Here is a 19,415-nt window from a genome sequence, read left to right as displayed (position 1 = left end):
CTTCTCAGTTAATTACAGAGCTGTGAGCAGCTTTTGCAGGATAAATGAAGTAAGTTCAATTTCAGATGCGTCTGTGTGGATTTAATGTGTGGTTACCTGCGCAGAGGCCTAAAGACTTGGTTCCCCCTAAACCTCTCTCCCTCACCATCCAGTCTGGTCTGAATCTCCAGTGCCTGTGCCTGCCTTCTCTTCTGTTCTTCACTGGACTGTGAGTTCCTTGAGGGCAAGTGCAAGTCTTGTGCCATTGTTCTCCTCAATGCAGAGTTGGTAGAACATGTATATATCTTGGGTGCAGAGGGGAAAATAAACCCTGGTGAATTAAAATGGTTCTGATGGGATACAATACGGCAGTCTCCTGTGTTAATAACAAAAGATAGCGCTTAAAGGAGTTTTTCTTGATAATTTAAGGAAAAAGGGATGACATGATTATTGATCAGAGAACATTCCAGACAGGAAATGTGTGTGAAGGAAAGGAAATAATAAAGTTGTGAGTCGAGTGCAGGAGGCTGTTTTCATTGCTATGTAAGAAGCTTTTGGGCACTTTGCTAGGCTCTACAAAGGGAATATGAAGATTAGTAAAAAAGGGGCCTTGCCATAAAAGCTCTTTCATCTGTTGGGGGAGGGAAACATGAACATGGAAGGAATGACTTACAAGATTCCACATTGCAGCAGTGATGGTCTGACAAGGACAAAATAAAAGGACATTCTATCCAAGTAAAGAGGTAAAGAGATGTCTTGGGTTAGAACAGGGACTAGATTTCATAGAGTAAGCATCAGCGAGTCACTTTTTGGTGGAAGGAAAATACTATTGTTTATGGAAATTGCTTGCTTAAATGTTCATTCTGATCTTATAGAGGGCTGCAAATATTGCTATTTTCCCACCACTATATCCCCCCAAACCTAGTACAGCTCACAGCACACAGCTGGTGCCCAATAAATATTTTGGTGTGGATAAATAAAGTGTTGATCTCTCCATACTGTCAGTATTTTTTTAAAAGCTTTTGAATTCAAATTGAGGAGTCCTAGTTGGATTTCTCTTAAGTATATCTTTTATGTCTCAATCATAACTAGTCACCTACTCTTTGTTGACCACCATGACGGTCCTGGGGTTACAAAGGACTGATTTTAAATGAAGGGCTTACAGTCTTATTGGAGAGAGGAAGATATAGGGTTATGCTTGGTGTCAATAAAATGTCACAGAGAAAATAGAGCTGTGTCTAATATTAGCATGTTCAGTATTTTGGAATCTGTTAAAATACCTCCCCTCCAAATTGTGATCAGATATTTCTCCCTTGAACACTGTGGCTTGGTTTGCATTTATCAATGAAGGCAAGGCTATGTAGCCTCAATTACAATCTTGGAAAACTGTCAACAAAACCTGATTAATGAATACTATTTAATTGTTAAAGAAAAAGAAATCGAGACAATCTTTCTTTGTTTCTGCTGAAAACAATAGCCTGGTATGAAATTCAGTGATAAAAATAGAAAAAAATATTATCAGCCCAAATAGTTCTGAAGCCCACCATATCAGGGTGGTGGCCTTAAACTAAAACTATAATTTCTCATGCTTCATCTCTTCTGCTGTTAAATCTGTACATTTTTTCTTTGGCAAATATAGAACATTTATGTTTTCTTCATTATGCTATGTAAAACCTGTTATCTTTTTTTACTGTTGGATACAAAAACAGCCAAAAGCACACCAGAGGGAGGATTATTTCTGATTTCATGTTCAGATGTTTCTTAATTTATACACCTTGTAGGTTTCCAAAATATCTGCAAGTTAATGTCAGTGTTTAGTTCTCTAGGAAACTGCCTTTTGGTTTTCTGAAAAATTGTGCTAAATAGCTTTGTAAAACAGTACCCAACCACTGGTTTACCTGTTTTCTAAAGTATGAACTTGCTTATACTAATGTATAACTGGACTTTTCCTGAGACAAGTGGATCCATGCCTACTCCATCTGTGGCTTTTAAAAGGATCTGCCCTAGGTGCTCCCAGGTAGCACTGCAATAGTCCTGCCTGTATCTCAAAGTTTTGGTGAAGATCTCAGGCTCTGTCACAATAAGGATATCTGAAGAATTGGATTGAAGAGACTAGCAAAACTTTACAGTCATGTTTCTTTCTGTGATTCTGACCATTATCCCTAAACATGGTAATGAGGCAGTGATTACTTAACTGAGGAAGAACTCAAAGAGAGAACAGGCCAGCTTGTCCAAAATGTAAACAGGCCATGTTAACTATGAGTATTGCTGGTGAATCTCACATAGACTTACTTTCTTACCTTAACCCAATTCTCCATACTTTTTAAAAAAAATCCCTCTCCCTATTAAAATACACCTGTTTTGTGTCTCATTCTCTTACTTATTTGGGACACTTTAAATTATTCCAAACAGGCAGAAATTATTCCATGTATTAATGGGGATATATATAAAAGAGAGACCATGAATAAAGAATGGATAAAGAATTATGAAGCTTTCAAGAGAACCCGACAAAGGATTGGAGAGATTAAATGCAGATCCAGAGTGAAGGGGACCTTCTGTCTTGCTCTTTTCTGGCCAAGAAATTGGTGACATAACTCTAGCTTCCATTGGCTATTCATATTTGTGCAGAAAGAACAAATTGGGGTCATACCAAAGTGTTGTATGATAAAATTCTTAAATCATTTATTTTTGCATTTACTTTTCAGTAGTGATAGATATACATATATTTACTACCTCACACCCTCACTCAAAAATTATAAATTCTTTGTGTCCATTAACCAAGTTCTCCCTAGTCCCCTCCCCTTCCCCCTTTTCCACCTCTAGTAACCTCTAATTCCCTGCTATTAAGTATTGAACCTCTAGAGAATGAATAATAGCTTAAACAGAAATAAACTAGGAGTGTTAGGTGTGGCAAAATAGTATGGTAAGATATCAGGGCATGACGTTTTCACGGTTGGAAAGGAAAACAAATACACTTATCATTCTCCTCCTCAGCATGCTGATTCTTAGTTGCTGTCAAATTCTCCCAAATACCAGAAAAGTAAATTAGTTAGGCTGCATCAGTTATTAACATTGCTAGTCATCAGATTCTTTCCTGAGGTTGTGGTAGGTCAGGTAAGAGCTGAGTTCATTGGGCATTTGAGGCAGAAAAAAGAATCATTATGTAGGACAGAAAAGTTGTACAAAGAGAAGGGCAGAGTTTGGGGAACAAACTTTATTTATTTAACAAACCTTGTATTTTCAGGAATAGGCATTTCTTTTCCCCTTAGCTCCAAGGCTCGGACCAACTGGATGAGAGTTGCATTAGATTCTAGGAAATCTTTCATTTAGGATGGTGTTCCATAGTTAAAAACAAAGCTGGAAAATGAAGAATCTCCCTTAGAGACAAAATTCATCTCATCAAGAATGATTTTTTAAGTTCTGTACAGTATGGCGATACAGGACCTTTTCAATAGAATATTTAGTATGTTTATATTTTGTATATTTAATAGTATGATTAAGTGTATAAGCAGGCAGTTTAAACTCAAATTATGTGCTCCCTGACATAATTATGTACTTTTGTATATTTTTCAGATTATTTGTATAATATAATAATGTAAAGTTAAGGCTTTGGAGTTTTCATAATATGTATTCAGATGTAGGCACTATCACTTTTAGAATAACCACAATGTTGGAAACAGTGCTTAATTGTGCCAGGCCACAATTTTCTCCTCTCTATAACAGGAATAAGTATGGTACTTTCTGTAGAGAATTGTTATCCTGATTAAATGAGATAATTTTTAAATGCTTAGCACAGCTCCTAGAACACAGCAGGCAAATATCAAGTGGAAACTACTATTATTAATCTTTGTTACTCATTAGCTGTCTCTGCTACTCATGATATGCTGTAAAAATAAACAATATTTTGTAGATCTGGAGTCACATGACCTGAAGATCAAAACCAGGGCATATTCAGAAACAGTATGGAAAAGCTGTGAACAGGTATCTGTCCCAATCCAGAAACCAAGATTCCCTTAGTTGAAGGCCATTCCTAGAGGCTGACTTGGTGGAATGAGCACTTTGGTTAGGTGGTGTCATACCCTGGCATCCATTATGTTTACCCTGTGGACTACTCAAACCCTCTAGCTTTATGTGGCAAGTTAATACCATCTGAGAATGTCTCCTCCAGGATTCTGTCTAGTCTCTTTTCCTGAGAAAACATGCACAAGAAGGTTTCGAATGGACTAGATCTCCTGTAATTGCAGCTGGTCTCAAGGCCACAATTCATCATCTCTCTATTTCCCCCATTTCACATGCTACCTCCACCCCTACCTATGGCCAGCACCTCTGCTGATCTAGGTGGCTTACTTGGTGGATAAGATTATCATCCCTGAAGAGTCTGAGCCCTTGGTCATTTTACCATTGTTGCTCATTTACAATTAAATTGGGCAGGAGATTATGAAGTTTCCTCAATGGTTGATCTGAGTGCCAAACGTATTCCTCCTTGTACCCATCGTGTAATTTCAGTCCTACATTCTCCTGATGATCATAGTCAATTCCTCATGCCATAAGCTGAAAGTGACCAGGCAGCAGCCATATCCTAAGATTTCATGAAATTCTTGCTGTCCCTTGGTAGAAGCAGTCCCCCACTGGGAATCAGGTCCTCTAATCACAGAAAACAAAGCTGTGGAATGGGAAGTACAAATATTCCAAGTGGGATACTGAGAGTGATAAGAAGTAAGGTCACTCCTACTTTCACTCCTTGGTTCTCAGACATATGTATTCTATCTACTGGGGACACAGTACCATGTGATAGTCATAGATTTAGAATATATACTGCATTCTGTATTATGGGACCCACTTCCTATCAGGGTATCATTTATAAGCTTTGTCTTCAAATGTGCCTTCAAAGGCTAGTTCTTCACAACGCTGTAATCTTTGGGGCTTGGAAGTGAGGGGACTAGTGGAGTCCATGGCTGCACCTTCACTACTGAGAAGTAAGCTCCTTGGTCTAAAATAAAATTATGTGAGTAGGAAAGTCAAACTCTTATCTGGAACTGTGTTTATTCCAATCACGATGAAATGCACTGTCTTTTCCAGAGTAAAAGAAGTCCACTGTAATCAATTGGTACTAAGTGGCTGGTTAATCTTATCGAAAGATGTTGTTGTGTCAGGTGCTAACATTGTTCTCAATTGCTGGCAGGTTGGATATTTGGCAGTAGCACCTAGATCAGCTTTGATGAATTTTATTGGGGTACTGTCCTCACCTCTTGGTTATCCATCCATTACCAATTTGCTTGTACGATTTAAGCAATATCTGTGGAGGGGTGTGCATGTACCCATCTCTACGAACTACTAGCCATCTCCACAGCTCTCTCCAAGTCAGGCCTCCATGCTGCCCCTCCAGTATCACAGCTTATTATGATAATTGCACCCACATTGTTTCTCATGGTTAAATGCTACTACCTAACCTCAATTGTTTTGAAATCCTTTCATTCTCGTAGTCACCAGAGCCTAATTATGTATAGGCCCTAGTCTATAGAGGATAGCCACCACTGAGACTCTCAACAATGTTATTGAGAACACACCATCACATTACTTCTCTCATTGGTAAATGGTGTGTCCCCCCGTGGAATATTTCTGACTGGTGGATTTTCTGGCTTTATGTAGTATATCCACTCTAGCACGTCCACCTCTCTGAGACTTATTATTCTTTTCCTCGTTTTCCATGCTATTTCTTCTTAATGTAGACTGTAACTTTTTTCAAAATTCCAAGAACCACCCTAGTTTTGTGTTATCATGTCTCCCCTGATCCTTGCCAGGTGTTAAACTCAGTATCATAGGAGAATGCTCCCATAGCAATAAAGTCTCCCCTATTTAATTTTACATACCTCTCCATTGATTTGGCACTGAAAGAATCCAGTCCATAAGTACTCTCCCACTTCCTTCTTGTGCATTCATGTTGGCGAGGTTCTACAGCTTCCTTCACACATAATCTGTTTTCTCCCTTAACAGACCCTGTGATTCCTCACTGGATTATGCTGTGACTTTATCCTAGGTATTGGTCTGGAGGTCTGTGGAGGTGTTTGTTGTAGATGTTAATGGCAGATACATGTATTTTCTTGCAAATAAGATACCTCTATATATTGTCTTCAAGCAAGTGTGAAGTGCTAACCCTTAACAGGGAAGACAGGGCCACTTTTGTAGTTTTAGAGGATTTGGGGAAATGTAGAGGTTTAAGAGTCTGAAGTGGATTAACCCAGATGTCCTATCCCATGACCCATAGTTCTCTTTTTTCTCAATTAAGTTCCCAACCTTGGCATAGCTGACCTGCCTAAATTGAGAATTAAACTTTCTCTGGAGATCTGCCCTCTTGTGATTAATTCCTGGGCCTGGTGCTCAGCTTTTACTGCATCTGCTGCAAGAGGTGAAAATTTATTTATATAATGGCATGAAGGTCTGCTGTCTTTAAATGTAGCCTTAAATTAGTGATCAATCACTCTTAGCTTTTCATTGTCTTTCTCCTCTGCATCAGGAGTTCCCAGCAACAGTTAGTCAATTCCATAGTGCTAATCACTTATTCCCCCAAACGTTTCAAATACCTAAGATATTGTATGCAGTGGTTCATTCCCTCCCACTGATATCCCATCCCAGTCTATTACCAGCGAAAATGTTAACAATTGCATTGCTCCAATACACCACAGGCTATCAGTTTTCTACATAGCATCAGTGATTAGGTCTTTGCCAGTCCAGTAGAGGTTACAGATAAAATATTTCATTTAGAGTCACTTCCTCAGTGCTCCCTTGGTGCCACCTTTCTTAGGTCAGGTTCCCTAAGAAACAGACTATAAAACAGAAACATGTGTAGAGCTTCTTTTGCTTTAGGTAGAGGGAGAAGCTGAACTGCAATGAATTTGCAACAGAGGTGTCAACCAATCCTCTAGGAAGCTCTGTTGTTGAGATGGTTTCTGTATTAAGGGAAAGAACCAGGCATTTGAACGCCCACATTCATTAGTCATTGGATGTGTACTGCCGCAGGGGAGGGAGAATTAACCCTTCCCCATGGACTGTTCTAAGAGTTCCTCAGCTATGAGCCCTCAGCCACCAAGTCAGAGGAATAAGTGACTTACTCCTGAATGTGGTATCTGTGTTTTACACCTCAGCTATGCCACATCATATCTTTCCATTAATTTCAAGGGTAGACTTGAATGGGAGGTTGGAATGCAAATATTATGGTTGAGATTACATTGATTTTAGTATCAAAGATAGTCAGAAAGTGTACACTACTAGGATCCCCTTTCCATATCCTTCCTCCAAAGGCACAGAAGTTTATTCAGAAGATATTCTCACTAATATTTTTTAAAAATTTGTAATGTTTTAGAAAATTAGCAGATTGTGGTCCCCAGGTGTCAAAGACAGTCTCTATGATTTCTGGCAGCATTCTTCTGGGTCTCTGCACTATAGCTTTAGTCATGGCCTAAGTAAAGGGTCTAGGCTGATCAGGTGGCCAGATAAACACAGGTATAGCCAGAGCCTTAATCTTAATGTGGTTTTATGAGAGGGAGGGTTTAGCTTCCTTTGGGAGAAGGGGCTTTGGATAGGTAGACATTGTATATGTTTACTCCTGAAGTTATAGATATAAAAATTTTCATATTACCCTCTTAATTTCTTTCTGTTTTCTTGTATCAATTACATTGGCACCTAGACTTGCCATAGATAAAGTTACCAACTGCGTCTGTTGTGATTATTTATTCCCAGATATTCCTTGACATAAGAGCTGGCTGATGCTAAGTAGGTTTTAGGTGTAAACTAAGGAGTCTTTACATGTATAATTTAGCATTCTGTAATAAAATATCAGAAATTCTTAAAGAACTGAACTTAATATTTGAATTTTTTATTGGGAGCATGTGTTACCTATCATTATATGGAATGTGCTCTATCGTTGCTGAAAAATTTTTTAAATGCCTTGCTGTTAGGCATTTTGAAATAATTTCTTTGTAGATTTACTTAAAAAGCACCCTGTGATACAGGAAAAGGATGAAGTTGCAGCTCTGGATAATGTGATGCTTATTTAAATTTTAGTTATGAGTGTCACACCCGTTTTGCTTGAGTCCTTTGAAGCATAAGTAACTGGCTTTCATCCAGGAATTAGAATTGAACCAAGTTCCATTGTGTGAGGAGAACTGCACTGGATCTGAGACTCTAAGGAGAAGAAGCATCTAAGTGCTGGTCTGTTGCCACACTGGGCAATATTCAGTAAAATTTAAAATTCTCACTTTTACTACAAAACAAGGATGCTTCTAGCACTATGCACAGTCAGTGAGACCAGAAGAACTGCTAGAAAGCCATATCAATAGTCAAATGTAAAAGTTTGTGGTAAGGGTTAAGTGAATTTATGTTTTAATGTATATAGTATAATGTCTGGAATAATTTTTTTTTCGAATACATATTTGTTTTTATTTGCTCATTTTGCTTCTTTGCTTGACATACATGAAGTAATGAATACAAATAATTTAATTTCATTGCACCTTTTCTTAGCTTGAATTTATAATTTTTATAATCTTAAATTCTAGTGGATATAATATTACTCTTTTGACTAGTAAACAAAAGAAGAATGAAAAGGTGTGTTCATATTATACTTAGTGCAGATAGCTCAGCAGACATACCAGTTTTTTATTAAACAAATAATATTAAACTAATCTTATTTATTAGAGATTTACCCTAGTCACATACATTTTATTATTATTATTATTATTATTGTTATACATACATGTGGGCTACAACATCGATTTTCAATAATTGTGTGGAATGTGTGGTGGTTAGATCAGTAGAGTTAGCTTATTCATCATTACAATACGCAGTCAATTCTTTGTGTCCATTGACAAATCCTCATTAGCCCCCTCCCTCTCCCCTTTCCCACCCTTTTTCCACCTCTAGTTTTCTAAAAGTTCAACAGATTACTGTCGTTGTTCTTTCTTTCTTTCTCTCTGTCTCTCTTTATTGTTCATTTGTTTATTTATGGATTCAGCTCCCAGTTATGAGTGAGAACATGCAGTATTTCTCTTTCCATACCTGGGTTATTTCACTTAGGATAATTTTCCCCAGGCTCATCCATGTTGTTGCAAATGGCAGAATTTCATTCTTTTTTATGGCTGAGTAGTATTCCACGTTGTTTACTTTTTTCGTGGATTTTTATTTTTTTAAAGAAGATAATAACCTCAAGTGAACATTGTTGAGGGTCTGAAACAAGGTGGTAGATCTGGGAATGAAAAGGTGTGGGGAATGAGAAAAATTGTAAAATTAAAGCCCGTACAATTCAGAAACTGTTTACAAGTGTGAACAAAGAAATGGAAGAATCAAGAGTGAACCTGGAGTTCCATCCAGTTTGTATAACTAGAAGAATTTTTTTTAAGTAAGTACGCTATGAGAAATTTAGAGAACATTGTAATTCAATGGATAAAAATATACTTGAAAATAATGAATTTGAGATGCTAATGGTCATTTAGACCAAACTGGTCAGCAGACAAGTAGGAACTAATGCAAATAAGAGATGATAGATGCAGATGTATTGATTTGGCAGTTAGAAGAAATGAAAAAAAGTCTGAAAAGAGGAAAATTGCTCAGTAAAGGACTTTGTTAGATCTTGTTTGTAAAGAAGAAAATCCATTTAAACTGATACCATACTTTAGACAAAACTCACAATGTCCCCTGACCTCAACCTAGAAATCGATCAGAAACAAAGGCAGCCACTCCCTCCATGGTTTCCTACCATGCTCAGGCTGCTTCGTGTTCTCTCTGCTCTCCCTCCTAGTTTTGAGGGCTGTTTTCATAAACTATTTATACCAAGGTTCATGGTGTCTGATAAGCCTTAAAAACAGAGGGGCCCTTTGGTGAAACTTGTGTTTCAACAGGGACCAAAATCTTCAATAAAAGGAATAAAGCTCTACTAGAGAAACTCGTATAGCTTCTCCTGGGGGGAGGAATTTTTCACGTGCTCTGGATAGCTGACCACCTATTTCCCTAAGGTTGGGCCTCCTGCGCATATTAGGATAGCATGGTGATTATGACAGAGCACTCCGGAGCCGGTCAGATTGACTTGCAATTCCAGCTGCGTCACATCTCAGTTGTGTGGCTTTGGGCTAGATGCTGAGGCTCTCAGTTTCGTCATCTGTAAAATGGGGATTAATAACAGTATCTACTGCAGAGATTATTATCAGACATTAATGTAGTTATTTATATAAAGCACTCAAGATGGTATATAATAAACATTACAAAATCGAAAAGCAAGTGCAAGAGCTATTTGGCAAACAGTTTAGAAGAATAATTAAGGAGTAAACATCATGGTAGAGACTACAAGGACTATAATAAAAAGAGAAGATGGCTGAATAGTTAAAGTTTTGTGGAAAGAATGAGTCTTGATTTGTCCTTTGAATGACTGGGAACAGATTAGGTGGAGGACATTGTGGGCAGTGTGAGGAACGAGAATAAAGAAACAACAGAAGGGGGCCGATCCCGTGGCTCACTCGGGAGAGTGCGGTGTTGGGAGCACAGCGGTGCAGGGAGCGCAGTGGAGCTGGAGACACTGAGTCCGCGGGTTCGGATCCTATATGGGGATGGCCTGTGCGCTCACTGGCTGAGCACGGTGCAGGCAACACCAAGCCAAGGGTTGCGATCCCATTACCGGTCACAAAAAACAAAACAAAACAGTAAAGAAACAACGGAAGGACAATGGCACACCCACAGAACCACAAAGTGGCCTAGAGTAGAGGGCATCAAGCATCCCAGGGGGACAATGAGAAGAGGAAAAGGACATTTAAGGAAAATCAGACAGAATCAGTTCATGGAATGGAGAAGAATATTACTTTAGGGAGCCAGTAAGCTATTTTAGCATTCAATGTCTAAGGGTAAATTATCATAGTAATGAACTTTAGAGTCAGGAATTTTAGGCAACTAATTTTTCATCTCTGAGACTTAGCATCCCTAACCATAAACTGGAGATGATATCCTTACAAGATGACCATGAAGACCATATGAGAAGATCTTTTTCACAAAAGAACCTTATAGATCCTAAAGTTCTGGAGAAGAATTAGTCCTGAATGGCACTGTTTACTCTTAAACCAGAACAGCAGCAATGGGAGTGAGGAAAGATTGTATGTGAGTTGTAGCTGGATAAAGAAATTCCCAAAATGTTTGATTAACTAAAATAAAGACACTTGAGTCATTTGTTCTTTATTCTTGGAGAAATGGGTCTTTCTGTTTATTTTTTAAAAATAATCTATTAGCTTAGGATAAATCTTTAAATCACTTTTTGGTTTGATCGTTTTTGTTGAAATATTTTAGCACATATTGGTCTATTGTTTTTGCCTTAAAATAAGGGAAAAAACTAATAGTTCCCCAAAACATTATTTCATGTGTTACTGTGTTTTAGCAATTTTCATTGTCACAGTCAACCCTGTGATCGTCAGTCACATTATATATACAGTTCTTTTAATTATTTATATGGAAAAGCAATGTAAAACAAGTACAAATCTTCATTGATCCAATAAAGACATTCTAGAAGATGCTTTTTAAAACTTCGTCTTTAAGATCAATTTATTTACTCATCACCTGCTTTGTCCCAACTTGTTCCACCCCTACCTGCTCCCTCCCCTCAATGATTGTGGCCCCTCACTGGCTTTGGTGAGGCTGGCTTGCCTTTTCATCTCCAGCTACTCTGGTTTTCTTCTTTGCTGTGCATGAAGGACCCTGCTTATAAAGTTACCTGGTCAGCCTGCTGGGTAACGCTGCTTTCTATTTGGACCTTGCCACTCAGATGCATCTTGCCTGTGCTTAGTGAGATTTGCTCCTCCTCTGCTTCAGTGTCTCTGCCTTCCCACCTGATGGGAAGCTTCTTTGAGTCAGCAACTATCCAAATCACCAAGAATAGACTGTTGAACAGATATTTGGTGAGCCATATTTGTGTATCACTCTTTTATTTATTGTTGGAAGAGTGTCTATGAATCAGTGATCATAATTTATAGCATAGGGCATTTACTGATGAGGTGCTGTTGTAGTGAAAAGCAGAGGCTTTCTTGCTATGTTCTTGCAGGGAATTAATTATAATCCTAACACAGTCTGGGATGTTTAACACAAACTCAATGCAAATTAGAAAGCAGTTAAGAATGAGGTTGTTCCGCCAGTCTAGGATTAAGCAGATAATAGTAAATAGAAAGTCAAAAACCCAGGTGATAAGCATGAGTTTCCTAGTCGAAATCAGAGTCAGGGCCAGTGAGACAAGCATGATGCTTGAGTCCAGGGAGCAGGACTTAGGGAAGTGAACTGGTTGGGCTGTATCATAACAGGTCCTGTCTCTTTTGCCTTATGTCTCTCTCTATCCCCTAAATACCCAGCTCACCTACTTCATGCATTTGATTAGGAACATAACATCGTTCATTGATCTGAAAATGCTGTAACTTAATTCTGGTAATGATTTGGGAATAAATTGCAGACTGTTTAAAAGTTCATTAGCCCCTTTAGCCCAGTAGTGCATCAGCTTTATAGCCATTAAATAGCTCTCTTACAAAACCCATTCGTTAACATATCTGCCAAAACTATTTTTTATTCCTCATTCAACAGTAATATTAGTTTCGGAATTTACACCCCTGTGGTCCAGATCTGGGGCTCAGAGTCACAGCTGTGTTGCTTGTTAATTGCATGACCTAAGGCAAGTTTCTAAAAACTCTAATGCTCAGCTTCTTTATATAGAAAAAAATAATACTTATTTCATACAATTGTTACAGGAATGAAATGAGATAAATTTTAGAAAATTGCATACACAGTGCTTGGCACATAGTAAGTCATAATTAAATGTTATTACTAAAGCTTCCTGTAACAACATAGTCTAGTGTTTTGATCTTTCTCAAAGATTTTCTTCCCAAAACCTTAAATCTTTCTCCCTAAGTTAATTACTGAAAATAATGTGTGGCTGTGTAATCAAAGTTAACACAACTGGAGAGTAAGTACGAGCCTTGGAATTCAAGTAGTTGAGAATCAGATGATGGTACTCTGGTGTCCTGGTCCCTTCCCAACCCTCGAAAAATCTCCCACATCTGCTGATTTTGCCCTGATCCGAGCTATTTCCATTTAAAAAGTTAAACTTCAGAGAGGAGAATAGGTAAGTGGGCTTGGATGGGGTGAGTATAATGATATGCGTCAATTACCACTGGTTAATATTGACTTTACATGCAGATGATTGCATCATAGACTCCAGTACTAAGGACAAAGCTATCCTTTTCCTTTATTTAGCTGTGCAATTTTTGGCCATATTGCTTCATGTCTTTGAACCTCTTGTCTCCTCATTCATATAATAAACATAATAATGCCTTCTTCAAAGAGTTTATGTGAAGATTATTGAGATAATTTAAGTTTCTGGAGCATAACAAGTGTTCTTTAAATGTCAGCTTCTTTCCCTACCCTGGTCACTTGACTGAAGCAGTGTTTTGAACTCACTGACCTTTTCCTAAGGTAGCTGTGGTTTTATGATGGATTGTATTGCACACATACACAGCAGGAACCTGGTAACTAGGAAGGTAAGATTTCAATATTGGAAAACTGTTGCCGAGCCATAGAGATGGAAGGCATCTTCCCTTTCCCTTCCAATGGCTTCTTTAGAATGTGTTTGTTCTTCACCTCATTCTCCAGCCCAGCAGGATTCCTAGGTTGCCTCCTACTTCTATCTGCTGCAATTTTTACATCAGATACCACCTGATTAATTTTATGTAATTACTTCTTGCATCTTTTTGCTACCCTCTCAGCACTAATCATAACTAATACTTCCTGGGTATTACTATGTTCTAGACACTGTTCTAAGAACTTTACGTGTGTTAACTCATTTAAACCATACAATTGTCCTATGAGAAGATATTATTTCTGTCTCAATGTAATAAATGTACAAGTTAAGGCAGTCGAAAGTTTAAGTAACTTTCTTAAGATTCTATACCCAGTATGTCTCAGAGTGGGGATTCCAGAACAGGTAATGTGGACCGTGCTGAAAGCCAATACCAATTAGTGCCTCTCCATCAAATGAAAATTCTTAACCTAAATTTCAAAACTGTCTGCATTCTGTTTCCATTTTTCCCATTTCTGGTCCCCGTCATAGGCATTCCTCTCTGGCCGCGGAAGAGGCTTCTCCATCTTTGCACATGACATGAATGTCTCTGATGCTTGGCTTTTTCTCACGCTGTCTCTCCTTTGGATTGTTTAAGGCCCAGTTCATCCAGTTCAGGCTTCTTAAAACCTTTATTGTTTATCTATTAATCAATGTGTTTATTATTTGTGCATTTATTTACTTATTCATTCATTTATCCAGCAAAAATTGAGTCAATTACATATCAAGCCATATGAATATTTAAAATTAAATAGAATGTGGCCCCTACTCTTCAAGAGTTTACAGTCAGATTGGTGAGGCAAACACACAGATAAAATATTTCACATAAATAATTATTGTATTATGAAAGTTACCATAACAAAGGCACATCGAAGGCCTTGGGAACATGGGAGTAAGTGTCGGACTCTGATGAGGTTAAACAGACTGACACTGATCCCTTGCTGTGTCTAAGATGAATAGATATCCTATAGGTATTCATGAGAGAGACATTGGGGGAGAGAGAGAAAAGGAATTGGAGGCAGAAGGAACAACATGGAAAAAAACACATTGGTGAAGCAAAAACATGGTTTTCAGGGAACTGCTGCTACTTCAACGTGGCTGGGGCAAATGAGCCTGTGAACGTGACAGGAAACAAGACTGCTAAGATAGTGTTTTTTAAGTAAGAGGATTTGCATATTTTTAAACGTATTTTATTTTATTTAGTTAGTTAGTCTTGCAATGTGCTTTTATTTATCACTTAACAGTAGGTCACGAAGATTGCTAAAAGTCGATAAATACAGATATACTTCATTTTTATTTATTTATTTATTTTTAATTTTTATTTTTTTGGTGGTTGGCCAGTACAGGTATCAAACCCTGGACCTTGGTGTTATCAGCACCATGCTCTAACCAACTGAGCTAACCAGCCAGCCCTACTTCATCATTTTTAAAAAAATTATTGATTATGCATATCCATGAGGTACAAAGCTGAGTATCACCACCTGTGACCAAGATGTGATGATCAAATCAATACTATCAACATGTCCATTACCACAAATAGCAATTATTCCCTGTGTCCCCCACCCAATTACCTTAATCCCTGACCTCCCCCTCCCCCACCCTGCTGCCCTAGGTATGATCTCTCTCTCCGCAAGTCCAGCACACCACTGTGGTCTTTCTTTCCTTTCTTTTTTCTCTCTTAGCTCCCACTTATGAGTGAGAGCATGTGGTATTTTTCTGTCTGTGCCTGGCTTATTTCACTTACCATAATTTTCTCCAAGCTCATCCATGTTGCTGCAAATGGCAGAAATTCATTCATTTTTATGGCAGAGTAGTATTCCATGGTGTATATATACCACATCTACTTTATCCAGTCATCTGCTGATGGACATTTAGGCTGGTTCCATTTCTTGGCTATTGTAAATAGGGCTGTGATGAACATGGGAGTGCAGGTATCCCTTTGACATGATGATTTCCATTCCTCTGGGTATATACCTAGAAGTGGGATTGCTGGATCTATAGATCTACCTGTAGTTGAGAAACCTCCCTAATGTTCTCCATAGTGGTTGTTCTAATATGCAGTCCCACCAACAGTGTAGGAGTGTTCCTTTCCACATCCTTGTAAGCATTTGCTATTGTCTGTCTTCTTGATTATAGCCAATCTAACTGGGGTGAGGTGATATCTCAATGTGGTTTTTATTTGCATTTCTCTGATGATTAGTGATGTTGAGAATTTTTTTTTAAGTGCCTGTTGGCCATGTGTATGTATTCCATCGAAAAAATGTCTTTTCAGCTCCTTTGCCCATTTTTTAATTTGGTTATTTGGTTTTTTACTGTGTAGTTGTTTTAGTTCCTTGTATATTATGGATATTAATCCCTTATCAGACGTACAGTTTGCAAATATTTTCTCCCATTCTATAGGTTGTTGTACCACTCTGTTGATTGTTTCCTTTGCTGTGCAGAAGCTTTTTAGTTTGATCTTTCACCTTCTTGGTTAAATTGATTCCTGGGGTTGTGGTTTTTTTTTTTTAAATGAATGGGCTTGCTTTCTTGATTTCTCTGTTTGTTCATTATTGGGGAATACAAATCCAACTGATTTGGGGGCATTTATTTTGTATCCTGCAACATTACTGAAATTATTAATCAGCTCTAAGAATTTTCTGGTAGAGTCTTTAGGCTTTTCTATATATAGGATCATGTCATCTGCAAATAGGGACAGTATGACTTCATCTTTTCCAATCTGGATGCCCTTTATTTCTTTCTCTTGCCTGATTGCTCTGGCTAGAACCTCCATACTATGTTAAATAGGAGTGGCGAGAGTGGGTATCCCTGTCTTGTTTCTATTCTTAAGGGAAAAGCTGTAAGTCTTTCCCCATTTAGGATGATGATGTCAGTGGGTTTGTCATAGATGGCTTTTATTGTGTTGAGATTCTTTCCTTCTATAAATAATTTGCTGAGAGTCTTTATTATGAAGGGATATTGAATTTCATCGAATGCTTTTTCTGCATCTACTGAGATAATCACATGGTTTTTACCCTTGATTTTGTTGTGGTGGTGTATCACATTTATTGACTTGCATGTGTTGAACCATCCTTGTATCTCTGGGTATCCCACTTGATCATGGTATATAATTTTTTTGATGTGTTGCTGTATTCTGGTTGCTAGTATTTTACTGAGAATTGTTGCATCTATATTCATCAGAGATCTTGGTCCATAGTTTTCTTTTTTGTTGTTGTATCTTTGTCTGTTTTTGCTATCAAGGTGATGCTGGCCTCATAGGATGAGTTTGAGAGAGAGGCCTCTGTTTCAATTTTTCAGAATAGTTGAAGAGATTTGGTATTACTTCCTCTTTAAAGGTTTGGTGGAATTCAGCTGTAAAGCCATCTGGTCCTGGGCTTTTCTTTGCAGGGAGACTGCTGATTACTGCTTCAATCTCATTGCTTGTTATTGGTCTGTTTAGGTTTTCTGTTTCTTCTCAGTTCAGTCTTGGTAGTTTGTAAGTTTTCAGAAATTTATCCATTGCTTCCAGGTTTTCAAATTTGTTAGCACATAGTTGTAGTGTCTCTTTTTTCATTTCTCATTTGGGTCTTCTCACTTATTTATTTATTTTGTTAACCTAGTTATGGTTTGTGTATTTTGTTTATTTTCTCAGAAAACCAACTTTTTGTTTCATTGACCTTTTGTATCATTTTTCGGGTCTCTATGTCATTTAATTCTTCTCTAATCTTAATTATTTCTTTCTGTCTACTAACATTGGGATTGGATTTTTCTTGTTTTCCTAGTCCTTTAAGGTATAAATTTAGGTTGTTTACTTGAAATCTTTCTATTTTTTTGATGTAGGCATTTATTGCTATAAATTTCCCCATTAGTACTGCTTTTGCAGTATTCCACAGGTTTTGGTATGATGTTTCTTTATTTTCATTGTTTTCTAGAAAATTTTTAATTTCATGTTTAATTCTTCATGGACCCATAGGTCATTCAGGAGCTTGTTGTTTAATATCCATGTATTTGTATAGTGTCCTGAGTTTTGCTTGCTATTAATTTCTAGTTTTAATCCACTGTGGTATGAAAAGATACATGAGATGATTTCAGTTTTTTAAAGTTATTGAGACTTAATTTGTGACCTAACTTGTGGTCTATCTTTGAGAGAGAGGAATGTATATTCTGTAGTTGGTGGATGAAATGTTCTGTAGATATCTGCCAGGTCCAATTGGTCTAAAATTTGGTTTTAATCCTGTGTTTCTGTGTTGATTTGTTGCCTGGATAACCTGTCCAATAAAGAGAGAGGGGTGTTCAATTCCCCCACTATCATCATATTTCAGTCTATCTCTTTCTTTAGATGTAATAGTGTTTGTTTTACATATCTGGGTGCTCCAGTGTTAGGTGCATATATATTTATGATCACTATTTCTTCTTGCCGAATACACCCCTTTATCATTACATACTGGCTTTCTTTGTCTCTATGGTTTTTGGTTTAAAGTCTGTTTTATCTGATATAAGAATAGCTACTCCTGTTTGTTTTTGGTTTCCATTTGTGTGGCATATATTTTTGTATCCCTTCACTAATAGTCTGTGTGCATCTTTTCCAGTGAGATGAGTATCTCATAGACAGCATATGTTAAGTTTAGCTTTTCATCCAATCCATCAGTCTGTGTCTTTTGACCGGACAGTTTAAAACATTTACATTAAGTGTTGTTATTGAGAGGTATTGTCTTATTCCTGGCACTTTATGGCATTTCGTTTAGATATTTTAAGTATCTTTAGTTCCTTTCTTCTCCTTTGATTAGTGGTCTTCAGTGCTGGATTTTTTTGAGGTGGTAAGATTTAGTTTCTTTTATCTTTCTCATTTGCATTTGTGTTTTACTAGTGGGTTTTGTTCTTACTTGTGTATTTGTGGTAGTGATTATTATATTTTGGATTCCAGGTGCAGGACTCCCTTGTGAATTTCTTACCAGGCTGGTTGTGTGGTGCTGAACTCCCACAGTTTTTGTTTGTCTGTGAAATATACTATTTCTCCCTCATTTCTGAAGGATAGACTGCTGGGCATAGTATACTTGGTTGGCATATTTTTCTTTTAGTATTTTGAATATGTAATCCCACTTTCTTCTTGCCTGCAGAGTTTCAGTTGAGAAGTCTGCTATCAGTTGGATGAGGGGTCTATAATAAGTGACTTGATGCTTTTCTCTTGCTACTTTTAAGATTCTCTCTTTGTCTTTGAGCATTGCCAGTTTGACTGCAATTGTCTCAGAGTGGATCTTTTTGGATCGAATCTGTTTGGGGATCTTTGAGCTTCCTGGATCTGAAGGCACATGTCTCTCCCTATACTTGAGAAGTTTTCCATTATTATTTCATTGAATAGATTTTCAATGCCTTTATCTTTCTGTTCCCCTTCTGATTCCATGATTTCTGTTCCCCCCCATGATTCAGATGTTTGTGCACTTAAGGTTGTCTGCTAGCTCTCTTAGACAATCTTCACTTTTTAAAATTATTTTCTCTTTTTTTGTCTCCCTGGGTTATTTCATAAAGAACATCTTTGAGTTCAGATTTTTTTTCTTCTGCTTGTTCTAATATTACAGTTAAGCTCTTGTTTGTTTGTTTGTTTGTTTTAATTCAATAAATGTTTCTTTCAATTGCATGAGTTGTGTTACATTCTTTTTTAAGGTATTAATTTCTTTGTAAATTTCCTCCTTCATATCCTGGATATTTTTTTCTCATTTCATTATGTTGTTTTGCAGAGTCTTCTCTTATCTCATTGAGTTTCCTTAAGATAGTTACTTGGAATTCCTTTCCAGTCATTTCTAGAGTTTCCTGTTCTGCAGGGAGTGGTACTTGA

This window comes from Cynocephalus volans, chromosome 3, assembly GCF_027409185.1.
Source record: "Cynocephalus volans isolate mCynVol1 chromosome 3, mCynVol1.pri, whole genome shotgun sequence".
NCBI lineage: Eukaryota > Metazoa > Chordata > Mammalia > Dermoptera > Cynocephalidae > Cynocephalus > Cynocephalus volans.
The sequence above is the reverse complement of the archived record's forward strand: the minus strand, read 5'-3'. Positions refer to the sequence as shown.